Here is a 12,890-nt window from a genome sequence, read left to right as displayed (position 1 = left end):
TGTGCACATGTACCCTAGAACTTAAAGTATAATTATAAAAAAAATAGGTCCCACTTGTCAATTTTTGTTTTTGTTGCACTTGCTTTTGAGGATTTGATCATAAATTATTTGCCAAAGCTTATATCCAGAAGGGTATTTCCTAGTGTTTCTTCTAGGATTCTTATAGTTAAGTGCTTACATTTAAGTTTTTAATCCATTTTGAGTTAATTTTTGTATGTGATGACAGGTGGGGGTCCAGTTTCATTCTTCTGCATATAATGAGTTAGTTATCTCAGCACCATTTATGAAATAGGGAGTTCTTTCCTCACTGCTTATTTTTGTTGACTTTGTCAAAGATCAGTTGGTGGTAGGTGTGATTCTTTATTTCTGGGTTCTGTATTCTATTCCATTGGTCTATATGTATGTTTCTGTGCCCGTACCACACTGCTTTGGTTACTGTAGCCTTTGATGTTGGGTAATGTGATGCCTCCAGATTTGTTCTTTTTGATCAGGATTGCTTTGGCTATTTGGGCTCTTTTTTGGTTGCAAGTGAGTTTTAAAATAGTTTTTTTCTTTTTTTGTGAAAAATGATGTTGGTAATTTGACAGGAATAGCACTGAATCTGTAGGTTGCTTTGGGCAGTATAGACATTTTAATGATATTGATTCTTCCTATTCATCAGCATGGGATGTTTTCCCATTTGTTTGTGTTATCTCTAATTTATTTGATCAGTGTTTTATAATTCTCATTGTAGACATCTTTCTCCTCTCTGGTTAGCTGTATTCCTAGATATTTTATTCTTTTTGTGGCTACTGTGAATGAGATTGCATTCTTGATTTGGTTCTCAACTTGGACATTGTTGGTGTATAGAAATGCTCCTAGTTTTGTACATTAATTTTGTATCCTGAAACTGCTGAAATTGTTTATCAAATCTAGGAGTTTTTTGGCAGAGACTGTGGGTTTTTCTAGGTACAGAATCAGATTGTCTGCAAACAGAGATAGTCTGACTTCTTTTCTTTCTGTTTGGATGACCTTTATTTATTTCTCTTGCCTGATTGCTTTGGCTAGGACATCCAGTACTATGTTGAATAGCAGTGGTGAGAATGGGTATTCTTGTCTTGTTCTGGTTCTCAAGGGGAATGTTTCCAGCTTTTGCCCTTTCAATTTGATGTTGGCTGTGGGTTTGTCATAGATGGTTCTTATTATTTTGAAGTATGTTCCTTTGATGCCTAGTCTGTTGAGGGTTTTTATCACGAAGGGATGTTAAATTTTATCGAAAACTTTTTCTGCATCTATTGAGATGATTATGTGATATTTGTTTTTTATTCTGCTTATGTGGTGAATCACATTTATTGATTTGCATATGCTGAACCAAACTTGCATCCTAGAAATGAAGCCTACTTGATTGTGATGGATTGAAGTTTGATGTACTGCTGGATTTGGATTTCTAGTAGTTTGCAGAGGAATTTTGTATCTGTGCTCGTCAGGGAGCAATATACAACTATATTGGCCTGTAGTTTCCTTTTTTCATTGTGTTTTTGCCAGATTTTGGTATCTGGGTGATGATGGTTTCATAGGGTGAGTTAGGGAATAATCCCTCCTCCCTGATTTTTTGGAATAGTGGTATAAGTGGTCACTAAGAGTGGCACCAACTCTTCTTTATATATCTGATAGAATTTGTCTGTGAATTCACCTGGTCCTGGGCTTCTTTCGATTGGTAGGGTTTTTAAAATTATTATTACTGACTCAATTTCAGAACTTGTTATTGGTCTGTTCAGAGTTTTAATTCCTTCCAGATTCAGTGTTGGGAAGTTGTGTGTTTCCAGGAATTTATCCATTTTCTGTAGGTTTTCTTGTTTGTGTGCACAGAGGTGTTCAGAGATACTCACATCTCTGAGTAACTTCTGTGTTTCTATAGAATTGGTTTTAATGTTGTCTTTGCCATTTATGATTGTGTTTATTTGAATCTTCTCCTTTGTTTCTTTGTTAATCTAGCTAGTGTTCTATTGATCTTGTTTATCTTTTCAAAGAACCAATTTTTGCTTTTATTGATCATTTGCATAGATTTGGGGGTCTCAATTGCATTCAGTTCTGTTCTGGTTTTAGTTATTTCTTTTCTTCTGCTAACTTTGGGGTTAGTTTTTGTTTTTCGAGTTCCTCTAGGTATGATGTTAGACTGTTGGTTTGAGGTGTTTCTAACTTCTTGATGTAGGTGTTTAGCACTATAAACTTTCCTTTTTACACTACTTTTGCTGCATCCCAGAGATTTTGGTATGCTGTGTCCTGGAAAATAGTAAAATGGTTTTTGACTGGAAATTTTATATCTAAAGACCAAAAGAACTATAAATAAACATTGTATTCTGGTTGGGAATTTTTTTCACATAAGGTTAAGGGTTAGCATTTCTGAAACTACTTCATATGCATAGTAGGATTGATCAAATAAGTAACTACATTAAAGTAAATGAGCCCACAAAACAGAGCCTGCATTGCCAAGACAATCTTAAGCCAAAAGAACAAAGCTGGAGGCATCACACTACCTGACTTCAAACTATACTACAAGGCTACAGTAACCAAAACAGCATAGTACTGGTGCCAAAACAGAGATATAGACCAATGAAACAGAACAAAGGCCTCAGAAATAATACCACACATATACAACCATCTGATCTTTGACATACCTGACAAAAACAAGAAATGGGGAAAAGATTCCCTATTGAATAAATGGTGCTGGGAAAACTGGCTAGCCATATGTAGAAAGCTGAAACTGGATCCCTTCCTTACACCTTATACAAAAATTAATTCAAGATGGATTAAAGACTTAAGTGTTAGATCTAAAACCATAAAAACCCGAGAAGAAAACCTAGGCAATACCATTCAGGACATAGGCATGGGCAAGGACTTCATGTCTAAAACAACAAAAGCAATGGCAACAAAAGCCAAAATTGACAAATGGGACCTAATTAAACTAAAGAGCTTCTGCACAGCACAAGAGACTACCATCAGAGCAAACAGGCAACCTGCAGAATGGGAGAAAATTTTTGCAATCTACTCATCTGACCAAAGGGCTAATATCCAGAATCTACAAAGAACTCAAATAAACTTACAAGAAAAAAAACAAACAACCCTATCAAAAAGTGGGCAAAGGATATGAACAGACACTTCTCAAAAGAAGACATTTATACAGGCAACAGACACATGAAAAAACTATCACTCATCGTCACTCACCGTCAGAGAAATGCAAATCAAAACCACAATGAGATACCATCTCATACCAGTTAGGATGGCGATCATTAAAATGTCAGGAAGCAACAGGTATTGGAGAGGATGTGGAGAAATAGGAACACTTTTCACTGTTGATGGGACTGTAAACTAGTTCAACCATTGTGGAAGACAGTGTGGTGATTCCTCAAGGATCTAGAACTAGAAATACCATTTGACCCAGCCATCCCATTACTGGGTATATACCCAAAGGATTATAAATCATGCTACTATAAAGACACATGCACACATATGTTTATTGCAGCACTATTCACAATAGCAAAAACTTGGAACCAACCCAAATGTCCATCAATCATAGACTGGATTAAGAAAATGTGGCACATCATATACACCATGGAATACTATGCAGCCATAAAAGAGGATGAGTTCATGTCCTTTGTAGGGACATGGATGCAGCTTGAAACCATCATTCTCAGCTAACTTTCGCAAGAACAGAAAACCAAATACTGCATGTTCTTACTCATAGGTGGGAATCGAACAATGAGATCACCTGGACACAGGAAGGGGATCATCACACACCGGGTCCTATTGTGGGGGGCTGGGAGGGATAGCATTAAGAGATATACCTAATGTAAATGATGAGTTAATGGGTGCAGCACACCAACATGGCACATGTACACATATGTAACAAACCTGCACGTTGTGCACATGTACCCTAGAACTTAAAGTATTAAAAAAAAAAAAAGCTAATGAGCCCAGATTTCACACTGTCAAAGAAAGAAGTTACAAGTAAATGGAGGGGTGGGGGAGGACAGAATGAATCCTGTGGTGCTACAGTAGTCAGAGATATCAGTTGATATCAGCTCATGTTGATAGATAGATATAAATAAAAATAGAGATAAAAATAAATATAGATGCATATTTGTATACATGGGTTTGAGTGTGTGGGGGTTTGTAACTTTTTAGCTCTGAGAGATTCTAGAAGCAGTAATATTTCAATAGTAACAGGTATACCCAGCACCAAGGTCTTCGTTTTAAAATACCACCTTTCAATAAAAGGAACCACAGCTCATTGGAGAATGGCTAATTATAACGCTAAAGGAAGGAAAATACCTTATCCATTTTGTAGTATTAGAAAGTAAGGAAGGGCTAAAAATGGGAGGGGGTTAGAAGTGGAGGCATGTCATAAGAACACAGGAGCCAAACTGAAAGAGGGTCAATAACCAATTGAGGAACACAAAACTAATGATAATAATGATAGTGTTGGGTTATAACTCTAAGGATAAAATTATCCATGAGTCCACCTTGATATAAATAAATGATCAAAGCTATGAAAAATGGGGAAGAAAGGACAAATCTTCATTAAAGAATAATTTCAATTAATGAGTATAAAAGAAATGAAGAAAACAGATTATCAGCATTAGAAACACCACAGTGATAACTGTTGTAGGTAGTATCTGTTGATGAATGCTAAATTGGTGGACAAAACTTTAAGGAGAAAAGTGTATTTATATAGTCTCCAAGTATTTCTCCCCAATTTAGTAATTACTCTGGTGGACTTAACACATTACCACAAATTTTTTTCATACTCCTTCCTCAAGGAGGTGGAGTTTAATTTCTTCCCCTTGAATGTGACTGAACTTAATGACTCACTTTTAACAAATTGAACACGGAAAAAAATAATGAATTCACTGTGAAGAAACCTGGCAGACACCACCTTAACCAAATAATCAAGTCTAATATCACCAATGATAAGTTAATTCCATGTACTCCTTGAAATGAGGTAATGAGAAGGGCACTTTCCCTTATGCTGAATTCTTCCTCCAAATCTATAACTCAAGTCTAATCTTGAGATAACATCTTACAAATCCAAATTGTGAAACAGTCTATAAAATACCCAGCCAGTACTCTTTCAAAAGCGTTAAGGTCATGAAAGAGAAGCAAAACCAAGAAGCTGCTACACATTGGAAGAGACTAGGGAGACAACGTGATTAAATACAAGGTGGTACCCTGCATGTGATCTTCAAACAGATAAAAAGACATTGGCAGAAAAACTGAGAAAATCTAAATAACACATATAATTTAGTTGACAGTATTGTACTAATGTTAATTTCTTAGTTTGATAATTGTGCCATGGTTATGTAAGATGTTGTATTAGTCTGTTTTCATGCTGCGGACATGAGAGCATTCCATGCTTTCTGACATACCCGAGACTGGGATGAAAAAGAGGTTTAATGGGACTTACAGTTCCACATGGCTGGGAAGGCCCAGAATCATGACTGGAGGCAAAAGGCACTTCTTATATGGCAGTGGCAAAAGAAAATGAAGAGGAAGCAAAAGCAGAAACTCCTGATGAACCCATCAGATCTTGTGAGATTTATTCACTATCACGAGAATAGCATGGAAAAAAACCAGCTCCTATGATTCAATTGTCCCTCCCACAATATGTGGGAATTCTGAGAGATACAATTCAAGTTGAAATTTGGGTGGGGACACAGACAAACCATATCAGATGTGAACATTAGGGGAGGCAGGGTGAAGGCATATGGGAATTCTATATGCTATCATTGTAACTCTTCTATAAATCTAAAATTATTTCAAAATTCAAAATTAAAAATTTCAATAACATTTCTATATTCCAGTGACAGAAAATGAACTTAGCATTAAAACCCTACAGTTCCTAGAAATAAAAGTAGTTAAAAGGATGTAATATATTTATTGTGGAAATAAAATACTATATTGAAAGTCATTTAAAAAGTTCTAAGTGGAAACTGTAGTCATGGGTAGGAAGACTTAATATTGTGGTGATATCAATTTTCCTCCAGTTGATCAACAGATTCAGTGGAATTGCAACCCAAACCCAGCAGGCATGTGTGTGTGTGTGTGTAACTTGACAAAACGATTTAAAACAAATATGAAAAAACAAAGTGTAAAAATAGCCAAGACACCCCTAAAGAGAAAATATCCTTACTAGATACCAATAATTAGCTATAATACTTATGGCACTGTATATAGTATTGTTAAAATGATAGACTAATAGACAGAATAAGATGCCTAGAAACAAACCCTGCCCAACTTTATACTGCCTAAAAGGAAGATATCAATATAAGGACACAGAAAGATTTATAGCAAAAGGATTAAAATGTATACACCAAAAGAAAATAAAGTAGCCAAAATAATATTATACAGCATCCAATTCAAGGCATGAAGGATTGTTTGAGATAGAGACATTTCATACCAATAAATAGGAGAAACGAATAAAAGCTATTATTGTATACGCCCAGTAATATACCTGAAAAGTATATAAAGCAGAAATGTACAGAAATAGAAAAATCCATAATTAACATTAACAAACTTATCAGTGCCTGATAGTACAAGCAAATGAAAAATAAAACAGTAAAGATATAGCAGTTGCTCACCAAGAAGCAGCTTCTCTGCTCCTTCTGGAATCTCCACCTGGTTCAGCCTGCCTGCCTCCACTCCTGCCTCCACCACGTCCACCAGGGTGACCCAGAAGTCCTACAAGATGTCCACCTCTGGCCCCCGGGCCTTCAGCAACTGCTCCTAGACAAGTGGGCCTGGTGCCCGCATCAGCTCCTCAAGCTTCTCCCCGAGTGGGCAGCAGCAGCTTCCGGGGTGGCCTGGGCGGAAGCTATGGTGGGGTCAGTGACATGGGAGGCCTCACCACCATCACAGTCAGCCAGAGCCTGCTGAGCCCCCTTCACCTGGAGGTGGACTCCAACATCCAGGCTGGGCACACCCAGGAGAAGGAGCAGATCAAGACCCTCAACAGCAAGTTTGCTTCCTTCATCAACAAGATACAGTTCCTGGAGCAGCAGACCAAGATGCTGGAGACCAAGTGGAGCCTCCTGCAGTAGCAGAAGATGGCTCAGAGCAACATGGACAACATGTTCCAGAGCTATATCAACAACCTTAGATGGCAGCTGGAGACTCTGGGCCAGGAGAAGCTGAAGCCTGAGGCGGAGCTTGGCAACATGCAGGCATGCAGGGGCTGGTGGAGGACTTCAAGAACAAGTATGAGGATGAGATCAATAAGTGTACAGAGATGGAGAATGAATTTGTCCTCATCAGGGATGTGGATGAAGCTTACATGAACAAGGTAGAGCTAGAGTCTCGCCTGGAAGGACTCACTGACGAGATCAACTTCCTCAGGCAGCTGTGTGAAAAGGGGATCCGTGAACTGCAGTCCTAGATCTCAGACAGGTCTGTGGTGCTGTCCATGGACAACAGCCGCTCCCTGGACATGGACAGCATCATGGCTGAGATCAAGGCGCAGTACCAGGAGACTGCCAACCGCAGCCGGGCTGAGGCTGAGAGCAGGTACCAGATCAAGTATGAGAAACTGCAGACGCTGGCTGGGAAGCACGGGGATGACCTGGGGCATACAAAGACTGAGATCTCCGAGATGAACATCAGCCGGAACATCAACCAGCTCCAGGCTGAGATTGAGGGCGGGCTTCCCTGGAGGCTGCCATCGCAGACGCCAAGCAGCGTGGGTAGCTGGCCTTTGAGGATGCCAACGCCAAGTTGTCCGAGCTGCAGGCTGCCCTGCAGCGGGCCAAGCAGGACATGGTGCGGCAGCTGCGTGAGTACCAGGAGCTGATGAACGTCAAGCTGGCCCTGGACATCGAGATCGCCACCTACAGGAAGCTGCTGGAGGGCAAGGAGAGCCGGCTGGAGTCTGGGATGCAGAACATGAGCACCCATAGGAAGACCACCAGCGGCTATGCAGGTGGTCTGAGCTTCGCCTATGGCGGCCTCACAAACCCCGGCCTCAGCTACGGCCTGGGTTCCAGCTTTGGCTCTGGTGCGGGCTCCAGCTCCTTCAGCCGCACCAGCTCCACCAGGGCCGTGGTTGTGAAGATTGAGACCCGTGATGGGAAGCTGGTGTTCCAGTCCTCTGACATCCTGCCCAAGGGAACAGCTGCGGCAGCCCCTCCCAGCGAGCCCCTCCCGTGGCTGCCTCAGAGCCCGGGAGGCAGGTTGCTGTGCAGGGGAGCACAGGAAACGGAAGGGAGGCTCACCTGAGGCTCAGCCTTAGCCCTCAGCCCACTCACGGGGGAGTTTACTGCCCGAGGACCCCCCTTGCCCATGCCTCCAGCTACAAAACAATTCATTTGCTTTTTTTTTTTTTTTGTCCATAATAAAACCTCAGTTAGCTCAGGGAAAAAAAAAAAAATATATATATATATATATATATATATAGCAGTCAAGAATAACAAAATTAATACAATTGAGTTAATTGACATGTATACAAAACTGTGGCAAACAATAGAATACACATTTTTATCAGTGAACTTGGACTATACCAAAAGTGACCATATTCTGGGTTTTCAAAGTCCCAATAAATATTAAATAAATGAAATAATTCAAAATGTGTTCTCTGACCCTAGTTAAGATAGAAATCAATAATACAAGATAATCATAAAAATCCTAAATTTGGAAATAAAACAATATACTTGTTTATGAGTCATGATCCGAAAAATAACAAAAGAAATTAGCAAGTTTTACAAAATTGACTTATAATGAAAACATGACAAATAAAAATGTGGGAGATGCAGCTATAGAGTTTAGAGGAAAAGTTATAGTTTTATTTACGTATATTAGAAAAGATTAAAGGCAAAAATTCATGATCTAAGCTTTTATCTCAAAAAGCTAGAAAAAGACCATCAAATAAAATCCAAGGGAAATAGAAGGAAGTAAAAATAAAGACACTAGGAAAATGTTGTGAAATAAAAAATTAATATAGAACAGAAAACATGAAAATAGGCAAAAGTGATGTCTGAAAAGATTAATAAAATTAATAACATGCCAGTAAAACTGTTCGAGAGAGGAAACACATTACTAATATTAAAAATAAAAAAGTAAACATTAACTATAGATCTTACTAACGCTAAAAGAAAACTTACTACTAATATATTTGACACTTAAGTGAATAGTAAATTCCTTAAAAAACACCATGTACCCAAACCGACACTAAAAACATAAGAAAATTTGAGTAGTTTTATACTTGTTAAAACAATTGAATCCACTAGTGAAAGGCTTCCCATAAAGAAAACTCTAGATCCAAGTGGCTTCACTGGCGGATTGTGCCAAATATGTAAAGAATTAATAATACCAATTGTAACCAAACTCAAAGAACAGAAAAAGAAAAACTGCCTCCCACTTTATTCTGTTGTTGAAAGTCAGACATAATATAAATAGTCCTATAGTGTAAGCTTTTATATTAATCTGGCTGGGAGTTGGGCTATCTTTAATGTTTATGGTGGCTGTAGGTGACAAAGGCTTCAAATTCCGTTAACGTCCTTGTTTCTGTCTCCTTTGTTGACTTTGGGTTTCCCTAAGTACTCCTACTCAGAGAGAGTCTGTATCTTACAGCTTTTTCTGCTATAATGTGTTTTACCCATATTTGTTTTTTATTGAGGTATAATTTAGGTAAAATAAAATGCACAGATTTAAGATGACAGTTCTATGTGTTTTGATGGATTTATACACCCAGAAAATTGTCACTCTAATTAAGACATGAGACATTTCCATCACCTCAATAAATTTGTTTTGTGTTTCTCTATATTCAATTCTTGTCCATTTAATCTACTTTTATTATTGGGGAGCATATTAGTATATAGAACGAAAGTATTCTATAATCGTATGATGAAATCTCAGCCTTTTGGTGGGCCTGTGTTCCTGGACACTGTCCTTCACAAGTGTTTCTTCACTTTTCCCTCCCTGTTAGGTAAGACAGGAAGGTTAGAGGAAAATAGAGGGGGATCAATACCCTTTTCCCAGGTGGGATAAGGCTCTGGAAAAGCCTGTTTGTCCTTGGAGATGCCTTTGCTATGGAGCATACCTTGGGTTTATTTCATAAAGATTTATTTTCTCCCCCTGCTCTATCCCACCAGAACCAGTAAGGGAGAAACTAAAGAGGTTTTTGGAAATAGAATCCATGAAAATATGAGGGCCCTACTAAGATGGTGGTCCCAGAAGTTTCTCAGTCTCATGCTAGTTCACACTCAGCTTCTAGCAATTTGTCAAAATTACCATCGAAATTACTATTTAAGTGTTCCTAACAGTTTATGGTTCCAAGTGGCTTCTGCTCCAGATTCACAAATATTAGCTGTACTTCTCTGAATTTGCCTGTCTCTCCCAATTTCAGAGTGGTGGTCTACCTTGCAACTTCAACTCTCTGATAGGTCTAGGAAAAATCATTGATTTTCAGTTTGTTCAGGCTTTTCTTATTATAAGGATGGAAGTGACAACTTCTAAGCTCTTTACGTGTTGGAGCTGAAACCAGAGGTTTCCAATTCATTTTATGATATGAATATAACCATGATACAGAAAAACCTGCAAAAGACTTTACAAGAAATGAAAATTAATGTCAGGTCATCTCCATGAACATGAATGCCAACATTCTAAACAAAATATTAGCAAATAAAATCCAGATATATGTATAAAAGTTAATGCGCCATGGCCAATGAGACTTATTCCAAGAAAACAAGACTTTAACATTTAAAAACCAATGTAATTCAACATATTAACAAATAACTGAGAAAGTAAAATGATCACTACTCCTTAAAAACCTAAGTTCTTGAAGCCTTTCCCAGCTTCATGTGGTGTTATTTCGTACCTTCTCAGAGGATGTTGGCTTCTCTTTTCTCCAAAAAGATTGATTGCCTTTGGCTGGGGCGCCAATCCAGTTAGTGATGGTCAGGATGAAAGGTTTGGTTACCTTTGGCACACATGGCATGGACCAGAGCTACATGATAGGGAAAGAACTGCTTGAGGAAGTTACAACTTAAATACCTGTAGGGGTTGGGGTGGAGGAGGTCCTAGTGAAAAGTGAGCTTATTTGCACCCCAGCGTCCCTGAGAAGCTCAGCACTTTCTTTGTTGTATGACATCCCATGTAACAGTAAGATGTTTCCAACAAAATAGCAGCCAAATGTTTATAACAGACTCTTGGAAAAATCCACGTAGACTTCATGCCAGGGTCTCAAGCAAAACGTGCTCAAAACTGTCTGCACCTCTCCTCAAATAGATCCTGCCATCTGACTTCTCTCTTCCTCCCACTCACCCCGGACTGCAGACTTGATCTCTTCTACATCATCTCCCTCCTACCCTACATACAATCATTTGCCCTCAAAACTTCTATATTCATCAGCTTTTTCAGTCTCAATGCTGGTGTCTTCATTTAGTTTCCTATATGATTAAGTGAACTCATTCCTAAAGGTATATGTTTAGAATGTAACCAAATCAATTGTACTCAGGTTAATTTGTTTCCATACATTTGTAATAGGTTAAGAATCATTGTGGAAAAATTATTGTGGCAGAAGCAATATAGCAGGTTAGCATCTGTCAAGTCAGTTGGGAATCACTGGTTGGAATGAAAAAAAAAAAGGACAATCCTCACCATGTGAAGAAATAGTAACCTCTTGTTCCTTAACAATTCCCTAGGTCATCCCCAGGCTATCCCCTGAAATAGTGACTCAATCCTAGTCCTAATCTCCACATCTCTTGCCACCAAATCCTAGACAAATCCATATCAGAACCCACAACTACAAATCACATCTGAGGACACCCCATTCTGATGAACCTATGAGACAAAGCAGGGACGCCTCTTAGTGGCCTGCCATGCACTCCCACCCCCACCCCCCCAAGCATAGAAATAAAGGAAAATCTTGAGTTCCTTCAAAGGAAGTTCTGGAAACTCTATCTAGCTAGCCCTGAGAATTAAATGAGCAACTTGATAAGCAAAAAGGTAATAGTAGCTTAAAACAATAGCCAAGGAAGTTAGAGTCATGAGATGTTTGTTTCCCTATAGAAACTAAAGGTAATATCTTAATGTATGTCCCTAAGCTGTTTTTCAGAAACCCAGATCCCCACAGACCTCCATCAAACAGATCTGCTGGTAGGCAGACCTCAGATAAGGGGGAACTAAGGACTGAACCCTGACCACCATTCTATGTTCTGAAGTCCTTCCTGAGGGTCTGAGTCCTCGTGGGTGAGGAAGTTACACCCACGAGTCAGAGCTAACATTCCTTTAGGGTGATCACAAATTTTTAAACAAAGCTTCTCTTCCTTAACCAATTGCAAATCAGAAAGTCTTTGAATCTGCCTATGATCTATAAACCCCTGCTTAAGATGTCCCCCCTTTAAGGCCAAACCAGTGTATAGTTTCCATGTCGTAATTTATAAGCTTGCCTGTAACTTCTGCTTTCCTGAAATTTTCCCCTGTCTTTGAAAACCCTTACTTGCAAGCCACTGAGGAGGTTGGGTCTTAAGCACGAGCTGCCCAATTTCCTCCTTGTGTCCTGCAAATAAACACCCTCCTTTTCCTGCTGCAAACCTCAGTGTGGATGTTCGGCCTTACTGTGCTGGATGGGCAGGCCCCAGTTCAATTCATTTCAGTAACACCTGTAACTTTTACACCTTGGAATTATTGCAACCAACTCCTCCCTTGATTAATAGTACCACTTTTATCTCTATTAAAGGTCAAGCTTTTAAAAAGTTTCCACCTTGTACATTTTCTTCATTCAGGCACTTCTTTTAATCCTGACATTATTACATTTTAGCTAACTAATTATTGATACTTTCTTTTCCTGACATTGTTCACCTCTGGTTTTCCTCTTATCTCTGTAGGAGATGGATTCTCCTCTATTGGCCCATTGATAGAGT

General features: G+C 39.0%; 1 pseudogene; it reads left to right on the top strand.

Annotated features, from left to right (window-relative positions):
• LOC710096 (keratin, type II cytoskeletal 8 pseudogene) overlaps nucleotides 1-8,247 on the top strand; it is a 29,967-nt pseudogene extending 21,720 nt beyond the window's left edge.
• Nucleotides 8,248-12,890: the final 4,643 nt, after the last annotated feature.

The sequence above is a fragment of the Macaca mulatta genome, chromosome X (genome assembly GCF_049350105.2).
Source record: "Macaca mulatta isolate MMU2019108-1 chromosome X, T2T-MMU8v2.0, whole genome shotgun sequence".
Classification (NCBI taxonomy): domain Eukaryota; kingdom Metazoa; phylum Chordata; class Mammalia; order Primates; family Cercopithecidae; genus Macaca; species Macaca mulatta.
Note: the sequence above shows the minus strand (reverse complement) of the source record. Positions and strands in the feature narration are given on the sequence as shown.